Source organism: Piliocolobus tephrosceles, chromosome 7 (assembly GCF_002776525.5).
Source record: "Piliocolobus tephrosceles isolate RC106 chromosome 7, ASM277652v3, whole genome shotgun sequence".
Lineage (NCBI taxonomy): Eukaryota > Metazoa > Chordata > Mammalia > Primates > Cercopithecidae > Piliocolobus > Piliocolobus tephrosceles.
In genome coordinates, this window is record NC_045440.1 from 50,920,420 (window position 1) to 50,941,593 (window position 21,174).

At 33.9% G+C, this 21,174-nt stretch overlaps 1 protein-coding gene and 1 pseudogene across 3 annotated transcripts in view; both read left to right on the top strand.

Annotated features, from left to right (window-relative positions):
• Positions 1-21,174, top strand: part of SNTG1 (syntrophin gamma 1) — an 868,962-nt gene that overhangs the window by 308,372 nt on the left and 539,416 nt on the right. The window lies entirely within an intron of this gene.
• On the top strand, positions 10,134-10,233 carry LOC111525280 (annotated as a pseudogene).

A 21,174-nucleotide genomic window follows, 5' to 3' on the forward strand; every position in this document is an offset into this window, starting at 1 on the left:
ACATTTTAAAAACAATTAGTAAAATCCGTGATTTTAGCAGGCTAAAAAGAAAAATCACCTGAAGAATAATTTGACAATTCAGCACACATTTATGATTAACAAATACTCTCAGAAAATTAATAGTAGGAAAGAACATCCTGAACTTAATAAAGAGGATGTACAAAGAAAAAAAGAAAAACTACAGCTAACATAATACATAATGGTGAAACAGTGAATCTTTACCCTTGAGTTTAGAAACAAGGCAAGATGTTTACTCTTTTCAATTTTTGTGAACATGGTCCTGACATTTTTAGACAGTGCAAGATGACTTGGAAACATATGCATAAGAGTCTGAAGGAAGAAATAATATTGTCCCTATTTGTAGATCACATGATCACCTACATAGAAAATCTTAAGGAATATAAAAACTAACCTCCTAGAACTAATAAGTAAGTTCAGCAAAAAACACAAAAATACAGATAAACGTTCAAAAATTGCTTTGTATTTCTATATACTAGCAATACATTGAACCTAAAAATAAAATTCCAGTATTATTTACAATTGCTCAAAATGATAAAATGCTGTGATTTAAACTTAAAACATCTACAGTGCTTTAAGCTGAAAACTCAACAATTCTGGTGCAATAAATAAAAAATGAAAATAAAGTCATACTGTGTTCATGGATTATAACACTCAAAATAGTGAAGATGTCATTGTCAAATTGATATATAAGTTTAATGAAATTCCTGCAAAAATTTTAACTAGATATGTTGTGGATATAGATGTTATTGTTGTAAAATTTATAGTCAGCCAAAAAAAAAAAAAAAAGGTAATAGCAAAAACAGTTTTGAAAAGAAAGAATAAAGCAGGATGGATCATTACACCTGATTCTCAAGATCACGGCACACAGTTATCAAACTGTATGGTATCAGTAGAGGGATAGATACATAGATCAATGGACCAGAATTGATGCTCCAGAAATAGTCACATACAAATATGACCAAGTGATTTTTGACAAATATTCAAAAGCAATTAAATGGAGGAAGGACAGTCTTTTCAAAAAATGGTACTGGAGTAATTGGATATCAACAGGTAAAAGTAAACCTTGATTTAAACTTTACTACTCATGTAAAAGAAATAAATAAAGAAAACTTCTAAATGGAACATAAATTTAACTTCAGCCTTTAACTCTATAAAACTTTGAGAAAAAAATATAGGAGAAAATACTAGGACCGAGAGTTTGGTTAAGACTTCTTAGACGTGAACACCAGAAGCATGGTCTATCCAAAAACATCGATCAAAAATCAATTAAACACTAGCTTTGAAAATTCTCTGTTAAGAAGATGAAAGACAAGCCACAAGCTGGCAAAATATAACTTCAAACCACAAATCTGATAAAGAGGCCATATCTAGAATTTATAAAGAACTCTCAAAACTTCACTTTAAAAAACCCCACTAATTAGAAAATGGAAAAAAAAAAGAAGACACATTTCACTAAAGAGGCTATATGGATGGCAAATAAGCACCTGATAGAATGTTAAACATTGCTAAACTTTAAGGAAATGAAAATCATCCTAGCAATATAATGTCCTACAATGTTAGGAGAGCTAAAGTAAAAGTTACTGATAATTCCAAAAGCTGGTGAAGAGAAAGAGAAAATGGATCACTCATATATTTCTGTAAGGAATATAGTCAAAAAGCCCTTCTGAAAAAATATTTTGGCATATTTTTAAATCAAACCAAACAGAAATTGATCATGTTAACCAGTGGTTGTACTCCTGGGCATTTATTCTAGAGACTTACAAATTTATGCTTACACAAGATCCATACACAATTATTCATACCAAATTCATTTGTAATAGCCAAAGCCTGGAAATAATCAAATGTTCCTAAGTAGTTGAATGATTAAACAAACTTTTGTACCTCCATATCATGATATACTTTTCAGCAGTAAAAAGGAATGAACTAATGATATATATAAAAGCTTGAATGGATATGAAGAGCATTACGCTGAAGAAAAAAGGCTGTATCAAAAATTGCATACTGTGTGATGCCACTGAATGACAAAATGATTAAAATAGCAAGCAGGTTAGTGGATTCCATGGGTTAGTTGTGTGTAACTATAAAACAGTAGCATGAGGGAGATGTGGTCATGGAACAGTTTTTCAAAATAGTTCTGTATCTTCATTTGGCGTTGGTAACCAGAATCTAAACATGCAGTAAAATGGCATTGCACTATACACACACTTTGTACCAATGCCAGTTTTCTGCAATGATATTTTGCCATAGTTACATAAAGTGCAACCAATGGAAAAAACTGGGTGAAGGGTACAAGCAACCTCTCTAGACTGTCTTTAAAACTTCCTGTGAATGTATACAAATTCAAACTAACAAGTTAAAATATGTTACATTTATAAAACCATATCCTAAATATTGCTACAACTAGTAATTCTAAATATTATCAAAACAAAACAAGATAAATTTATATCACAAAGTGACTAAAAATGACATTATGCCATCACTTCAACTTTTAAAAATGCTCCTTTGGGTCTCTTTTTCTGATAAATCATATCAGAATCTTTTTGCTAGAATAATAAAAGGAGGGCAATAGCTAACAGGTATAAGCTACTATTAGTAGATGCAGAAAAATTGATAACATTGGCAGAAACAGTCATATAATATTAGACAAAATCAGTATAAGGAAAGATGCAGGGGCATTGGGAAATTTCAGTGAAAAGCTAAAACTGAAAGAAGGTTAGTTTGGTTAGTTGACAAAAATTTAAGAAATGCTGACAAAATATACACTGTTCTCTACTGGACATATTTCAAAAGGAATTGAAATCAGCATGTTGAACAGATATCTGCACTCTCATGTTCATTGTAGCTGCATCATAATAGCCAAGACATAGAAGTAACCTATGTGACCACAGATGGATGAATGGATAAAGAAAGTGTGGAATATCTATATAGTGGAATACTACTCTATCATAAAAAGAAGGGAATTCTGACGCTTGCCACAACAGGGATGAATATGGAGGGCATTATGTTAAGTGAAATGCGATAGGCACAGAAAGACAAACATAACAAGATTTCACTGGTGTGGGACCCGAAAACCTTGTTCTCATAAATAGAGTTAATATATCCTGCAAAACATCATGTTGTACTTGATAAACACATACAATTTTATCTGTCTATTTAAAATAAAAATAAAAATTATGATGTAAAAACAACAGGTTTTCTAATAAAAAAATGTACAGCGATCTGTGAGTGGAAATCAATCAACACATTTTTGTTGGAAAAAATAAATATCAAGGTCAACTATGCTTATTATTGTAATAAACTTGCTGGTTTATGGGGAATGCAGTTGACTAATGGATTACGTGTGAAGGAAAAAGTTCATTAGATAAGAAGTCAAAGATTTGAGAAACAATTATGATTCTCTTTCTTTTTACTTTGTAGGTTTTCTTTCCCTAAATGCATGGGAAGACAACAGTATAAAAGTATTCAAAATAAATGTGCTTCGGTTTTCTTATTTTCCTCCAAGTTCCTCCAAGTAAAATATGTTAGCTGTTTCTCACAAAAACTTCAGCCAAAAAAAAAAAAAAAAAAAAAAAAGAAGAAGAAGAAGAAGAAAATGTTTCTAGCATTATTTAAATTTAAAGTAGATAATATTCTACCCATAAAGAAAATCAGACAGTTAAATAATCTTTTCTCAGTGAGTTTATAGACAAACCTAAGAGACTAAAGCCCAGTTATCTAAAAGAACAGCGTAGCTGTCTCTGTCCCACAGTGTGAGAGATTTTTGAATGGCATTGGGAGTATGGAGGAGAGGCTGTACCACTTTAAAATGGTACAGTTTTACCTGGATGGCTTTTCTACATTACACAAATTTTATTTTCCTAGTCTAACAGAGTGCCACTATAGATTATTATAGTATGCTATATTGCTCAGGTATACCGAACACAGAAGTAACAAATTAAGAAGATATACTTTTTATGAATAGAAAATAGACCATAACTGAATGTAGACAAACATTCCTTAATATTTATTTCTAATTAATGTCTTAGTGACTAAGCTCTTAAACCTTTTCCTTCCAAGGTGTGATTCAGGTGCATTATTTTTATACATTTAGATTTTACAGGTGATAAAAAGCTCTGAATGTTTATAGAAACTTTTTAATTACACATTTTTTAAAAAATATATATGTATATATTCAGATATAAAATAATATAATGAATTGAAATGTAGACATTACACAGCTTCAACAAATGTCAACATGTTGCTAGTTTTGTTTCTTCTGTCCCATTCATTTCTCCACTACTTTCTCTGGGTTATTTGGAAGCAAATCCTAGATATCAAAAAAATTTCCTCTTTAAGTAGTTCAGTGTGTGTATCTAAAAAATAACTTTTTGGTTTAGAGCAATACCATTATCACAAATATTGCTTGAATACAAACAAGTACTTAGTATTTGAATTTCCCCAATTGTTACAGATTATTTTGTAATAATTTATTAAAATCAGAAATCTAGTAAAGATTAAGAATCATACACTAAATCTCTCTTCCCTCACTCTTTATTGTATTACCTTTATTTCTTTTTTCTTGCAGTTCATTTCTTGAAAGAACCAGAACCTTTGTCTAATGGTGTTTCTCCCACTCAGGATTTGTTTTCAATTGCTTTTCCATGGAGTAGGTTAACATGATCCTCTACCCTCTCTATATTTCCTGCTGATTTGTAATTGGAGCTCTAAGGCTGATAAAATTTGGGTTCCATTATCTTTGGCAAGAATACTTTATTGGCAATGTCATGTAAGTCTATCGGACGCCATGTGTTAACTTTCTCTCTTTTCATGAATTTGGCCATCATTGCTGATCATTGATTAGATTTCTTATTTCATTAGCATGTTGAAATTACATTCACTTATTCCCTAGCATACATTTAATGGAAAACATCATCTTACCAACTGTTCAGGTAACTTGAAGAACAGACCTTATAGAAAAGACAGGAAAAAATGCTCGATTATTTATCTCTACTTTCAATATAATGATTTTTTTCCCAAACTCTCCTTCAAAGAAGGCAAAAAGGGATTTTATTTTAGTACCCATTTAAGTTCATAGTTTTAAACATATTTGCTCCATCACTTTAAAGATTCTCACTGATGCTAAAATAATCTCAAATTTGGCTAATAGGAACTTCTTCATATTGTCTCCTGGGTCTATATAATAGATCCTAATAGTGTTTGGTAGTGTTTTATCTTTTTTATAAGAAATTTTAAAGGTTATATATTACTTGCCCTGAAATTACCTATTTCTATAAAAAAGATATTTAGAGATGAAACTCTGGGCACTCTGGCTACTCATTACTACTCAAACAGTCATGGTTTCTTTGCCTATTACAAGAAAGATACAACTTTTTATTTTCAAGATGAGACACATCATGAGATCATATCCTGATTAAAATTGTTGAGCCACATGGATAGGAAGAATCAATATTATTAAAATGGCCCTACTGCCCAAAGCAGTTTCTAGATTCAATGCTATCCCTATCACACTACCAATGAGATTTTTCACAGAATTAGAAAAATGTCTAAAATTCATATGAAACCCAAAATGAACCCAAATAACCAAAGCAACCCAAGCAAAAAGAACAAAACTGGAGGGATCACACTGCTTGACTTCTAACTATACTATGAGGCTACTGTAAGCAAAATAACATGGTACTGGTACAAAAGTAGATACCTAGGCCAATGGAACAGATTAAAGAACCCAGAGATTAAGTCACACACCAACAACCATCTCATCTTTGTGAAAGCTGGCAATAACAAGAAATGAGAAAAGAACTCACTATTCAATAAACGATGTTGGAATGACTGGCTAGCCATATGCATGAGATTAAAACTGGACCCCTTCTTTACGCCATATACAAAAATCAACTTAAGATGGATTAAAGACTTAAATGTAAAACCTAAAACTATAAAAATCCTAGAAGAAGACCTAGGATATATCATTCTGGACATTATTTCTGGCAAAGATATCATGACAAAGACTCAAAAAGCAACTGCAGCATAAACAAACATTGACAAGTGGGACCTAATTAAGCTGAAGAGCTTTGCACAGCTAATGAAACTATCAACAGAGTAAACAGACAACCTACAGAAGGGGAAAAAAAAATTGCAAAGTGTGCTTCTGATGAAATTCTGATATCCAAAGTCTACAAGGAACTTAAACAAATTTGCAAGAAGAAAACAAACAACCCCATTAAAAGATGAGCAATGTTCATGGATAGATATTTCTCAAAAGAAGAAATACACATGAACAACAAGCATATAAAAAATGTTCAACATTATTATCATTAGAAAAATGCAAATCAAAACCACAATGAGATACCATCTCACACCAGTCACAATGGCGATTATTAAAAAGTCAAAAAATAACAGATGCTAGAGAAGTTGTGAGAAAGGGGAACGCTATATACAGCTTGTAGGAATGTAAATTAGTTCAGCCACTGTGGAAACCAGCTTGGAGATTTCTCAAGGAACTTAAAACAAAACTACCATTCAACCCTGCAATCACATTACTGAGTACATACCCAAAGGAATATAAATTGTTCAACCATAGAAACATTTGCACATCTATGTTCATCACAGCACTATTCAGAATAACAAAGACAAGGAGTCAACCTAGATGCCCATCAGTGGAAGACTGGATGATTTAGTTCATTCTCACACTGCTATAAAGATACTACCCAAGACTGGGTAATTTATAAACAAAGAAGGTTTAATTGTCTCACAGTTCCGCATGACTGGAGAAGTCTCAGGAAACTTACAATCATGGTGGAAGGGGAATAGGCACCTTGTTCACAAAGCGGCAAGAAAGAAAGTGTGTGCAAACGCCAGAAAAACTACCATTTATAAAACTATCATATCTTGTGAGAATTCACTTACTATCCATGAGAACAGCATGATGGAAATTGCCCCCATAATCCAATTGCTCAGCTGTAAATGAGGATCAGTTGACAATGGAATTTCTCCTAATATCAGGGGTATCAGAATAATTTCTGATTTCCCTGCTCCATTTTCTCCTAGAGTCACTGCTGACATCACCAGGGATTGTTGCAGTGTAAGGTTCAGCCTTCCAAATATTTTAGGTTTGTGAGGATACTTCATTAATATTGTTATAGATGTTCTTCCTAGTTTTGTTTGTTCCTTTAATTATTCTCTAGGTTTATACTGCTTATGCTGTTGTTTTATTTATTTCAGGGATCAGGGGAGAGTTACAGATTTGGGAGTAGGTAAATCTACCATTATCTTTCCAGATCCTGGTCTCAATTTGATAGTATGCTCAGCAGTTAGAACAGCATCAAGTTAAAAACCCCAATTATCCTTTCTGATATAAGAACAACCTTTGAGTTCCATCACATCTGAAAATTCACTAAGTAATTATAATCTTTTGGCTTCTGCAATGGGCAGGTAGTTGTAGGAATATTTGTAAGAACAGTTAATGCTAAAAATATTGGGGTTAATGGAAAGACATACTACAGACTCTCTTAGTATTTGCAGAGAGAGCTCATTAATATGCCTATTAGACTTTTGCAATGAGACATGCTTAGATATTTCCATTTGAAGGAAGTAAATGAACCAAAAAGGAAATACTATTTTTGCTCCTGAAATACAGGCAAGGCTTTGCATATTGTTTGCTTTCGCAAGGATTCCAAGCACTTTTCTTTTATGAAGTTGGTTTTGTATTTTTAATTTCAGTAGAAAGTGACAACAGGCTGAATTGCTTTTCTGAATATCAGAATTCACAATTTCTCCTTAATAATGTTTGTGGAATAAATGAGATTTACTTAGCTAAAAAATTTAAAATTCTAGTAAGTCTCTTTATTTACATTTGAAATAATTTAAATTTTATGAACCATCCTGAATCCTGAACTCTACTTTTGCTTTGTGACTTCTTAGAACAAACTAAACCTGTCACAAGATTTTATATATGATGTAAAAAACAATTTTGTACCAAGAGAGCTCTCCTCTATGAGAGGAGAAACAAGGTGGGAAACAAGCAGCACAGAGGGTCCTGGAGCCCAGTCGAGCTCCATCCTCCTGGATATCGTCTCAGCCCATAGTTAAGCAACCCTTCAGTTCTTCATGTTCCATGTTCCCTCACCCATAAGTACTTTATAGCATAATGTTTAAACAAAGAAAACAAGTTTATATAGCATAATGCTTAAACAAAGAAAAGAAATTTATGCTTAAATAATTTTGATTTACCAGTTTCTAAAGTAGAGGTATTTCCCATGAGAGATTCATTTTCCAATTTCATATTTTTTAATCTCAAGGTGATGATTTATATTTTTCTATTTTTTTTCCCTAGCAATGAAGGGTGATAAATAGAAGAAAGGTAGTCTAAATGTAATTAAACGTTGATAATTTCAAACAGGGTCCACTGTAAAAAGCCGTTAGGGAGTTTATGAGGTCATAGGATAGTCTTCTCTTTCCTTGGGAAGTTAGAGTAAGTAGAAAGACAATTTCCTCTCAGTCTGGATAAAGGCTAGTGGTAGAGTAAAAAGTTCTGATACACTAATACTTCCAGAGTTAATGTATACATCTGTATTGTGTTTTTAATTTTACAAAGTGTTTTGAAATATTGTGGTTCATTAAAATGTTTTTTACTCTCTAGCTACTGATTTATGTGAACCTACATTACATTTAAGGTCAAATATATAGAAAGAAGAACAGAGAGTGTGAATGGCAATGGCTTGCCATCAGAGAGATACTTCGAGAGAGATACTAGATGAGGTGACAGAATGGTTCCAGGTAAATGGAGGAAAAACAGTATTTTTTAATGTGTGGCAATATTCTGTTGAAGTTTAGTCTCTAGCCTGCCACAGTGACAAAGATGAAACTATGCAATATTTCTATGAATCTGTTTAGGGGCTGGAGTAAGGAGCAATCATTTAGGTGGGTGGTGTCTGATGTCCCAGTGGGCAGACATTCAGCATCTATGAAGCTTCTTCAAGGCCTTAAGTATTGCTTTTAGGTTTATGTGAACAGACTTTAATTTTCACGAAGAGTAAGGTGATGTCCCAATGTGAAGAGGAAGTTGCAAAAACAGTTTTCATAGTTGCCAACATGAACTAAGTTAGAACTATATTGATCAGCAGGGTTAATGATTCGTACTAGATGGGATAATAATGAACTTTAACATTAAGTAGTAATTCGTCTTCTCAGCTTGGATGTGCCTCAGAGGATGCTGGTAGAACTTGGGAAGCAATAGAGATCCCACTGCCCAGTATTAACATACCAGTCTCAGGTCATCTGCTCACAGTCTTGAGGTTCTCACTGCAAATACTAAACCTCACTTCTGGAGTGATGGGGGATTTAGGCTGAGGCTCTGCCTTCTTTTATGTACCACACCTATATATACCTGCGGCTTGGAAGGGACATTATTTAACCCATGTGCCTCAGAGTTGTTGAAAATAAAGGCAAGAAGAAGTGGATATGCCTGGTTATGAGTTAAAATGTGAATTCTTGTCATCACTACTAATCAATTAGGGAGGGCCTTTATCATTATCTTAAAAGTTTATTTTAAAAAATATTGCCAGAGAAGGGAAACGGATGGCATGTGATCATATCAGGCATCTTTCTAACATGTTATTTCTATTCATCCTAAAGTCATCCTACTTATTCTCATGTTTTATGGATTACTACTGCTGATATTACTTAGTATTAATTCTTGGTAAATTTTAAAATTATGTATGTGTGTGTGTGTCTTTGTTCATTTGAAATTCTTCAATTAAATGTCTGAGATATGGTAATTTCTAAAGAGCAGAAATTTATTTCTCACAGTTCTAGAAGCTGGGAAATCCAAGATGAAAATCCCAGCATTTGGTTAGTGAGGACCTTCTTGCTGCATCCTCACTTGGCAGAAAACAGAAAAGCAAGCTGGCTGCATGCTGCTATGTGAGGCATATGTAGTAAGGAAGGGACTTGGTCCCATTAACAAAGGAAGTGTTTTCATGGCCTAATTACTTCATAAAGGCCCCACGTCTTACTACCATCATATGGACAACACTGAAATTTTGGAGGGGATGCATTGAAATCGCAGCATACATATATACACAGCATGTATGTATGTACTCTTAAGAACCCTTGCTTTCATGCTCATTTTGCAACACAGATACTAATATTGTACAGAGAAGATTAGCATGGCTCCTAGGCAAGGATGATATGCAGATTCATGAAATATTTCATATTTAATAAATAAATACATAAAAGAACTTTTGTCTTCCCTTCCCTCAAGCCTCCAATGTTCTTGAAACTTCTGGCTGTTAAGAAGCATGTTCAGGAGTGAGAATCTGGTCATTAACCTACACCCAGGTCAGCTCATCCCCAAAGCCCTGGAAGCCAGCAACGGGTAGGACAAATCTAGAATGGGAATCTCACTGCCAGTTAATCCATGAAACTCTGGGCAACTCATTCTTTCTGAACCTCACTTTTCCCATCTGTAAAATGAAATGCTCCCTCCTAACTGGAGCCCTCCTTCCTCTTGGTGGATCACCAGTTAGATAGTTAGATAGATACATAGATGATAAATAGATGATAGACAGATACACACACATATATCTCTCTATATATAATACATCTATATATATAATACATAATCTACATATATAATACAATATAAATATACACACATATATTCTTATACATATATATATAAGCAAATATATATATATATATATATGTGTGTGTGTGCATATATATATATGAGAAAAGATCCCCAGATGATTAGGCTACAACAAGGGCACCTTCCATCTTTCTGGTTGCTAAAACTCTATTTAAGATAAGGTAAAGGAGAAAATAAGTTATTTCCCTAGTGATGGGCATGAAAATACATCTGGAGATATAATCGTCATCAAACAACACAAATATTCATAGCTTGCTTAACACATCCCCAGAGCATTCATATCCAGAGGCTCTAAAGCCACCATATTCATTATGCAGACCCACACAGTAATTTTCTAACCTAAACTCTTCTTTCTTAAAAGGATTGTCACGGTTACATGAATGGTGACTTGAAATCTGGTTCACATCTTTATTTTTAAAAAGTTTACAGTGATGATGAGAAGTTATGTTTGATAATTATCAGGAGCTAAAGCAGCAGAGCCTTTACAAAGAGGAGTTACAGAACACTTTTCCTCTGATTTGCCAAAGCAGTAACCTAACTATCAGAAGAAAGGGAATGGATACACCCTGAGATATTAGGAGCATATCTGGAATCACTTCTGGTGGAAATATGTTTTTGAAACCTAGAGGTAATTTTTAATGTATTTTTCCACATTTTCTTTTTTTTTAATTCTTTTTTTTTATTATTATTATACTTTAAGTTCTAGGGTACATGTGCATAATGTGCAGGTTTGTTACATATGTATACTTGTGCCATGTTGGTGTGCTGCACCCATCAACTTGTCAGCACCCATCAACTCATCATTTACATCAGGTATAACTCCCAATGCAATCCCTCCCCCCTCCCCCTTCCCCATGATAGGCCCCAGTGTGTGATGTTCCCCTTCCCTCTGTCTTATTGATATTTTTATTTGGTTTATCATAAAGAAAATGTCTTATATAAAGCTTTGAATAAAGCTGATGCTCTAAGAAGATGCATTCTAGACCAGGTGTGGTGGCTAACACTTGTAATCCCAGGACTTTGGGAGGCAGAGGTGGGTGAATCACTTGAGGTCAGGAGTTCAAGATGAGCCTGGTCAACATAGTGAAACCTCCTCTCTACCAACATACAAAAATTAGCTGGGCATGGTGGTGTGCACCTGTAATCCCAACTACTTAGGAGGCTGAAGAAGGAGAATCACTTGAACCTGGGAAGTGGAGGTTGCTGTGAGCCAAGATTGTGCCACTGCACACATCCAGCCTGGGTGAAAGAGTGAGACTCCATCTCAAAAAAATAAAAAATAAAAAAGGCCGGGCCCAGTGGCTCACGCCTGTAATCCCAATACTTTGGGAGGCCGAGTCGGGCGAATCACAAGGTCAGATGATCGAGACCACGGTGCAACCCCGTCTCTACTAAAAATACAAAAAATTAGCCAGGCGCGGTGGCGGGCGCCTGTAGTCCCAGCTACTCAGGAGGCTGAGGCAGGAGAATGGTGTGACCCCGGGAGGTGGAGCTTGCGGAGCTTGCAGTGAGCCGAGATCGCGCCACTGCACTCCAGTCTGGGGGACAGAGCGAGACTCCGTCTAAAAAAAAAAAAAAAAAAAAAAAAAAAAAAAAAAAAAAGAAAGAAAGAAAGAAAAAAACAGAAAATGTATTGTATTGTATTTATTCTGTAGCTTTTTATGGAAGCTTATGTACTGATGTGAACCCCCCAAATATGTACACATTCCAACTTGTGAGGTGTAGGAGTGGTTAGTCATTATTTACCCAGTATCTTTCTATTACTTTGTTTGTATAGCCATATCTATATCACTTATGTATTATCATGTTATTATTATGTAATTATCTATTATCACATATTATCTATTTATATTACCATATTATCTATTTAAAGAAAATATAAGCATGCAAATAAACATAGAAAATATAAGCACATATACTACCTTTTACTTATTTATGTGCTTATAGAAAATAATGTATTTTTTAGAATAGCATTGCATAGAAATCATGAAATGTTATTTGGTTCATGCAGGACTTATAGCACATGTCTGTTGAGATCTATGAGTTTGTCTATTATTTCTATTAAGGTTTTGAAATAGTTTTTTGAATATTGACACAAAATAAATAAATTTAACTTCTGAGAGTTAATTACATATCAGAATTAGTAAACTGTTGAACAAAAAAATACGTCTATAAAATATTTAAGAATAAATTGGCAGCTAACGGTATATGTTTGGATAAATGAGTCCTGAATTATCTTAATACATATTTAAAAGACCTCTGTGAAAATTAATTATATTCTAATATTTTAACAGTCTGACCAAAAATTACGTGATAATATTATCTGACATTTCAGGTTCATAAAAAATTGCAATTAGATATGCTTAGTTAGGATTTGATGCAAGTGTAGGGTTTCTGATTTTACAGATTTTTTTGAATAATTTAATTATGGAGTAACTTTTCCCTATTTTACTAAAAATTATCTAGATCAATTTGATGTTTAAAGATCCTCTCATCTTTCTTTCCACCTATACTGTATCCATCTTAGAAATTAAAACTCTCCGAATTTGAAGGGATTTTAAAATGCAAATGTCTGTTTGCTACGTCAAACAATTTTACCCATTGTTTAACCATTTTTAAACATCTTCAGGGATACAGAACTCACCAGTTTTAGCACAACACTTTTTGGGCCTACTCCAAGAGCAAATGTGATGCATTTTAAGGCATTTGTGTGTGGGCCAGGTCTCAGGGTAATTAATTATTATTATTTTTTTTTAGTGTGCCATGGACATACACACAGATTTTATGTTCTAGAATGTTAGACTAGAGTTTAAAACTCTAATAAGTTTCTTCTTTTCATTTTCTAAAACAATGCTTTTGGAGTGGATTTCCCTCACTTCTCCTATTTCCCTATATATTGTACATCTCCCCTACCAGTCTGCAAACATTTTGAAGACATGTTTTATTCATACTCACATTCATGTAGTTTTGGAACATATTAGTTAAAAGTACATTAATACATGGTGTTATGATTAATAAGGTCTTTAGGCTTAAAATATTTAAAATATTTTAATATTAAACATTTTAATTTTTAAATAAAAATGTTAAATATCTAAACATTTTATTGTAGATTAGTTTAATATAATGATTAATCTTTCACTTTTCATTCTTCATTTTTCATCTCTTAAAGAAAGCAAAATACAGTACCTGCTATGTGGTATACACTTTCATGGGCCCTGTGGGTGTTACAAAGACATGAAAGGCTTGTCTGCTGTTTTTTTTATACTCACAATGTATAGAAAAACAGGAATGTATAAACAGAAAGACACATGGAACATATTGAAATGCTATGTCAGTGAAGAGAAAATCCTAATGACGTACATACCAGCAGGCAAAGTATAGAGCAACAAGGCAGTGGCAGAAAGCAGACAGCATGCTTTATAGTTGGTGAATAGACAAGTAGTTGATGATAAGGGTTAATAGAAGAGTCAGTCGATCGTAACACTGTTTCAGCTATGTTGTGATAGGTCTTATAGGCAAGGTAGGGTTTACCTGTCCTACAGTGTAATGGAAAACATTAATGGTTTTGCTGTGTCAAGTGACATGGTGTTACAGACCACATTGTTCCCCCTACCCCGCAAATTCTTATGTTGAACTTCTAGCCCTCAGTGCTTCAGAATGTGACCTTCTGGCGGGAAAAGGATCATTGCAGTGTCATTAGTGAAGTTGAAGTCATACTGCAGTAAGGTGGGCCACTAATTCAATGTAACTGATGTTCTAATAAAAAGGAGACATTTAGACATAAACATACAGACAAGGAGAGCTTGATGTAACGATGAACACAGAGATGAGAGTGATGCTTTTACTAGTCAGAACACTTAAGAACTGCCAGCAAACCACCAGAAGCTATGAGAGGGGCACAGAGAAGATTCTTGCTTACAAGTCTCAGAAGGAAACAACATGGCCAGCATCTTGATTTTGGACCTCTAGTCTCTAGAACTGTGAGGACATATATTTCTGTGTTTTTAAGCCACCTACTCAGTGCCACTTCGTTACGGTAGCCCTAGTAAACTAATGTGCACAATGACAGTCATGGTTGGAAAGTGTGATAATATCCTTTACAATTTACTCCAAAACATTAGAAACTTGACATAATTTATAAATTAGACAGAAACTTACTAGCATTAAGGAAGCCAGTTCAGTGATAGGAATACCAATCATGGCTAAATGTGACAAATACTTATGTTTCATTCTGGAAGTCTGACATTATAATTACAAGTGACCCCGATAAGAAATAAAACTAGGAGTTTCTAAGAACTAATTTTAGATACAGAGATCATTCTCTAAGATGAGCTCAGATTTAAAAAGGTCAATTTAAAAGGACCAAAAGGGCATTTAATAAGCTACAGCAAACAAAATCACAGTGATAAATACTTTCAGAAAGGCTACAATTCAGATTGAAGTAAATTCAAGAAAAATTACCAGAAGGTGATAAAAATGTTTGGAGCAAAAAACAGTGAGAATAAAAGAGATTATCTAGCCTCCAGCAGCAGAAGTCTTGCACAAGGGAAATACTCAGCATTTTTTCCTTTGTTTCTTTTTTCTTTTCTTTCTTTCTATCTTTTTTTTTTTTTTTTTTTTTTTTGAGGAGTCTTGCTCTGTTGCCCAGGTTAGAGTGCCGTGGCGTGATCTCAAATCACCGCAATCTCTGCCTCCCAGGTTCAAGTGATTTTCCTGCCTCAGCCTCCTGAGTAGCTGGGACTACAGGCATGCACCACCACGCTTAGCTAATTTTTGTATTTTTAGTAGACACAGGATTTCCCCATGTTGGCCATGCTGGCTTCAAGCTCCTGACCTCAAGTAATCCACTGGTTTCAGCCTCCCAAAGTGCTGGATTTCAGGTGTGAGTCACGACACCCGGTCCTGTTTGCTTGTATTTTCTATTCTTACTCAGTGTCTTTTAGTCTTGTCATAGTTCATAAGAAACTTGAGACTCAGGTAGAAGAAAAATCCTTAAAAAATTACCAAGGAGTTTAAATGTGAATTACAAAACTCAGGCTATAGAACAAACCTTAAGGATGAGATTTCAAAGCTCTTTTAGTAATCTTTGAGTTTTCAAAAAAGGTACAGGGATGAAGGTGAGTTCTGAAAAATGAACTGCACCATCTAACCAAAAGATTGTAAATGGATTTTATTCTTTAGTAGTTAAAAATTTGTGTTGATCGAGAAAATAATCTTTTGAGTTTCATTTTGATGGTTCCAATTCTGACATCGTATTTGTTCATTTATTTTTAATTTGATATTGAAATCTTGTAATTGTGCATATTTTTGGAGTACAATGTAATATTTTAATGCATATATAGGTTGTATAATGATGAGATAATGGTATCGAGTGTATCCATCACTTCATGCATTAATCATTTCATTGTGATGAGAATATTCAAACTCTTCTCGTTTTCATTTTGCAATGTATAACACCTCATTGTTAACTATTCTCACTACACTGTGCAATAAAATACCACAACGTACTCCTAATTATCACTTTTTTTTTTTTTTTTTTTTTTTTTTGAGACGGAGTCTCACTTTGTCGCCCAGGCTGGAGTGCAGTGGCGCAATCTAGGCTCACTGCAAGCTCTGCCTTCCGGGTTTACGCCATTCTCCTGCCTCAGCCTCCCGAGTAGCTGGGACTACAGGCACCCGCCATCTCGCCCGGCTAGTTTTTTGTATTTTTTAGTAGAGACGGGGTTTCACTGTGTAGGCCAGGATGGTCTCGATCTCCTGACCTCGTGATCCACCCGTCTCGGCCTCCCAAAGTGCTGGGATTACAGGCTTGAGCCACCGCACCCAGCCAATTATCACTTTTTAATTCATTCACCAACCTTTCTCCATCCTTGCCTCCCCACTCCCCTCGTTCTACTCCCTGCTTCTATGAGATCACCTTTTTTTTTTTTTTTTTTTTTTTTTAAGATTCTACATGGAATGAGATCATGTGTTTTTTTTTGTGTATGGCTTATTTCACTTAACATAATGTTCTTCAGGTCCATACATGTTGTTGCAAATGGTAAGATTTCATTCTTTTTTACAGCTGAATTATATTCCATTCCATATATACACATATGCGTGTGTGTGTGTATATATATGCATGTGTATACATATATATTATATATATTTGTGTGTGTGTGTGTATGGAACACACACACACATCACATTTTCTTTCTCCATTCATCCATGGTTGTATACATGGGTTGATTCCACAAATTGGCTTTTGGAAATAGTGCTACACTAAACATGGGAGAGAAGAAATCTCTTAGACATACCAATTTCATTTCCCTTGGATATATACCCAGTAGTTCAAATGGTAGTTCTATTTTTATTTTATTTTATTTTTGAGATGGACTTTTACACATGTTGTACAGGCTGGAATGCAATGGCATGATCTTGGATTACTGCAACCTTTGCCTCCTGGGTTCAAGTAATTCTCCTGCCTCAGCCTCCTGAGTAGCGCCTGCCACCATGCCTGGCTGATTTTGTATTTTCAGTAGAGACACGATTTCTCCATATTGATCAGATTGGTCTCAAACTCTTGTCCTCAAGAGATCCACCCACGTCAGCCTCCCAGAATGCTGGGATTACGGTGAGCCATTGCACACAGCCTCCATTTTTAATTCTTAAAGGAATCTCCATACTGCTTTTCAATTGTGGCTGTATGGATTTACAGTCCCATCAACAGTGTGTAAATGTTCCCCCGTCTCTACATCATCGCCTGCACTTGTTTTCTTTCGAGTATTTAATAATAGACATTCTACTTGGATTGAGAATGTATCTTATTGTGGTTTTCATTTGCATTTCCCTCATTATTACTGATGAGCACTTTCTAATGTACTTGTTAGCCATTTGTATTTCTTCTCTTGAGAAGTATCTTTTATGGTCTGATATGGTTTGATGTTTTGTCCCCTCCAAATCTCATGTTGAAATTTGAATCAATGTTGGAGGTAGGGCCTGGTGGGAGGTGTTTGGGTCATGGGAGTGAATCCCTTGTGACTGCCTTGGTGCCTTCCGCACAGTAATGAGTGGTAATGACTTCACTCAAGATCAGTTTGTTTCAAAGAGTGTGGCACTTCCCCACTCCCTTTCTCTTGTTCTTAGCCTTGCCATGTGGCTTATGGGCTCTTCCTTCAGCTTCCACCATGGTGGTAAGCATCCTGAGGCCCTTGCCCGGAAGTAGATGCCAGCACTCTGCTTTGTGTACAACCTGCAGAACTGTGAGTTAAACAAACAAACAAACAAACAAACAAACAAACAAAAAAACACTTTTCTTTATAAATTACCCCATCTCAGGTACTGCTTTATGCCAACACAAATGGGCTAACACAAGGTCTTTTGCCTGTTACTTCATTGGGTCATTTTGTTGTTGTTTTGAGTTGTTTAAGTTCCTTATATATTCAGTATGTTAACACGCTGACAGATGTACAGTTTGAAAACAATTTTCCCATTATGTAGGTTATTAATTTACTTTGTTAATTGTTTCATTTGCTGTGCAAAAGTTTTTAGTTTTATGTAATGCCATCTGTCCACTTTTGCTTTTGCTTTCTGTACTTGTTAGGTTTTAAAAATCCTTGCCTAGCCCCATGTCATATAGCATTTCCCCTATGTTTTCTTCTAGTAGTTTCATAGTTTTAGATTTTACATTTAAGTATTTAATTCATTTTGAGTTGAGTTTTGTATCTAGTGAAATGTAAGGGTCTAATCTCATTCTACTCTGTGTGGCTATTCAATTTTCCCAGGATCTTTTATTAAGGAGATTGTATTTACCCCAATGTATGTTTGTTGCACCTTTGTTGAAAATATATTGACTATAGGTGCTTAATTTTATTTTGGGCTCCTCATTCTCTTTCATTTGTCTGTGTGTCTGATTTTATGCCAATATCATATTCTGTTGATTACTACAGCCTTGTAGTAGATTTTGAAGTCAGGTAGTATGATGTCTACAGCTTTGTTTTTATTGCTCAATATATTTTTGGCTACTTAGGGTCTTTTGTGATTCCATACGAATTTTAAGACTGTTTTTTCTACTTCTGTGAAGAATGTTATTAGTGTTTTGATAGAGATTGAATTAAATCAGTAGATTGCTTTGGGGAGTATGGCTGTTTTAGCAATATTAATTATTTCAATACGTGAGCATAGGCTTTGTTTCCACATTTGTTTGTGTTTTCTTCAGTTTCTTTTAAGAACATTGTATAGCTCTAGTGCAGAGACATTTCTCCTCTTTGGTTAAGTTTATTTTAAGGGATTTTATTTTTGGGAGTAGCTATTACAAATGAAATTGTTTTCTTGATTTCTTTTTAAGATAGTTTGCTATTAATGTATAGCAACACTACTGATTTTTGTATGTTGATATTGTTTCCTACAACTTTACTGACTTTGGTTATTAGTTCCAACAGTTTTTTTTTTTTTTTTTTTTTTTTTTTTTGTAGAGTCTTTAGGTTTTTCTATATTTTAGATCATGTCATATACAAATATAATCCCTTTGACTTTTTCTTTTCCAATGTGTATGCCCTTTATTTTTTTTTCTCTGGCTAGAACTTCCAGTATTATGTTCAATAGAGTGGTGAAGTTGAACATCCCTGTCTTGTTTCTAATCTTAGAAGAAAAGTTTCCAGCTTTTCCCCTTTCAGTATAATGTTAGCTGGAGTTTGTCCTATATGGGTTATATTGTGTTGCTGTGTATTTGTTCTATACCTAATTTGTAGGGAGTTTTTATTATGAAGAAATGTTGAATTTTGTAAATGCTTTTTCTATGTTTATTGAAATATTTGTATGGTTTTTGTCTTTCTCTCTAGAATTGTGATGTGTTACATTTATTATTTTATGTATGTTGAACCATCATTGCATTCCTGGGATAAATCCCACTTGATCATGGTGAATGATCTTTTAAATGTGCTAGTGAATTTAGTTTGTTAGTATTTTGTTGAGAATTCTTGCATCTATATTAATCAGGAATATTGGCCTGTAGTTTTTCTCTTTTTCTTTTCTGTTGGGTCGTTGTCTGGTTTTGGAATCAGGATAATGCTTGCATCATAAAATATATTTGGAAGTATTTCCTCATCTTGAATTTTTTGGAACTGTTTAAGGAGTTTGCTATTAGTTCTTTTTTACATATTTGGTAGAAATCAGCAGTGAAGTAATCAGAATCTGCTCTTTTCTTTGATAGAAGACTTTATGACTACTATTATTTTCTCACTGGTTATTGGTTTGTTTAGCTATTCTGTTCTTTGAAATGTAATCCTGATAGGTTGTACATGTCCAGGAATTTATTCCTTTTTTCTATGTTCTTGAATTTGCTGGCATACAATTGGTAAAAGTAGTCGCTAATAATATCTGTGACCTTAATAATAATGTTTCATTTTTTTATCTCTGATTTTATTTATTGGGGATTTTTCTCTTTTTTTCACAGGTAATCTAACTAAGAGTTTGTTAATCTTATTTTTTTCAAAAAAAAAAACAACAACTCTTTGTTTAGTTGATCTTATGAATTATTTTAGTCTCTATTTTGTTTATTTAGGTCTGAGCTTTATTAGTTCCCTTCTACTACTACTGTTTGGCTTAGCTTATTCTTGTTTTTCTAGTTCCTTGAGTTATACAATTAAGTTGTTGATTATAAATATTTTTCCTCTTTTGATGTAGATGTTTATTGCAATGAACTTTTCTTATAGAACTGCTTTTGTTATGTTCTATACAGTTCAGTATGACGTGTTTTTGTTATCATTTGTTTCAATAAATTTTTAAATTTATTCTTTAATTTTCTCAGTGATCCATTGGTTAAGGTGGAGGATGCTGTTTAATTTTCATGTATTTGTAAAATCTCTGAAGTTTTCCTTGTTAATTTCTAGTTTTATACTTCTGTGGTCAGAAAAGGTACTTGATACTATCTCCGTCTTCTTAAATCTGTTTAGACTTGTTTTGTGGCCTAATACGTAATCTGTCCTGGAGAATTTTCCATATGCAGTTAAGAAAACTTGGAATTCTGCAGCTGTAGATGGAATGTTCTGTAAGTATGTATTAGGTCCACTTGATCTACTGTATAGTTTGAGTCTGTTGTTTATTAATGTCTGTCTAAAAGTATCTATCTATTGTTGAAAATGTGAACTTGAAGTCTCCTACCATTATTGTATTTCTATCTAACTCTCCCTTTAGGTCTAGTAATATTTGCTAGACCTGTCTTGGGTGCATACGTATTTATAATTGTTATATATTCTTGTTGAATTGGTTATTTTATTATTATATAATAATATTATTTGTCTTTTCTGATTTTTTCACTTAATACACTGTATTTTATCTGATATGAGTATCTCTGCTTGGTTTTGGTTTCGATTTGTAAGAAATACATTTTTCCATCCTTTCACTTTCAGTCTGCCTGTGTTTAATGGTGAAGTGCATCTATTATAAGCAACATATAGTGGGATTTTGTTTTTTATTCTTTTAACTACTCTAAACCTAAATTAGAAAATTTAATCCACTTAAATTCATGTTAT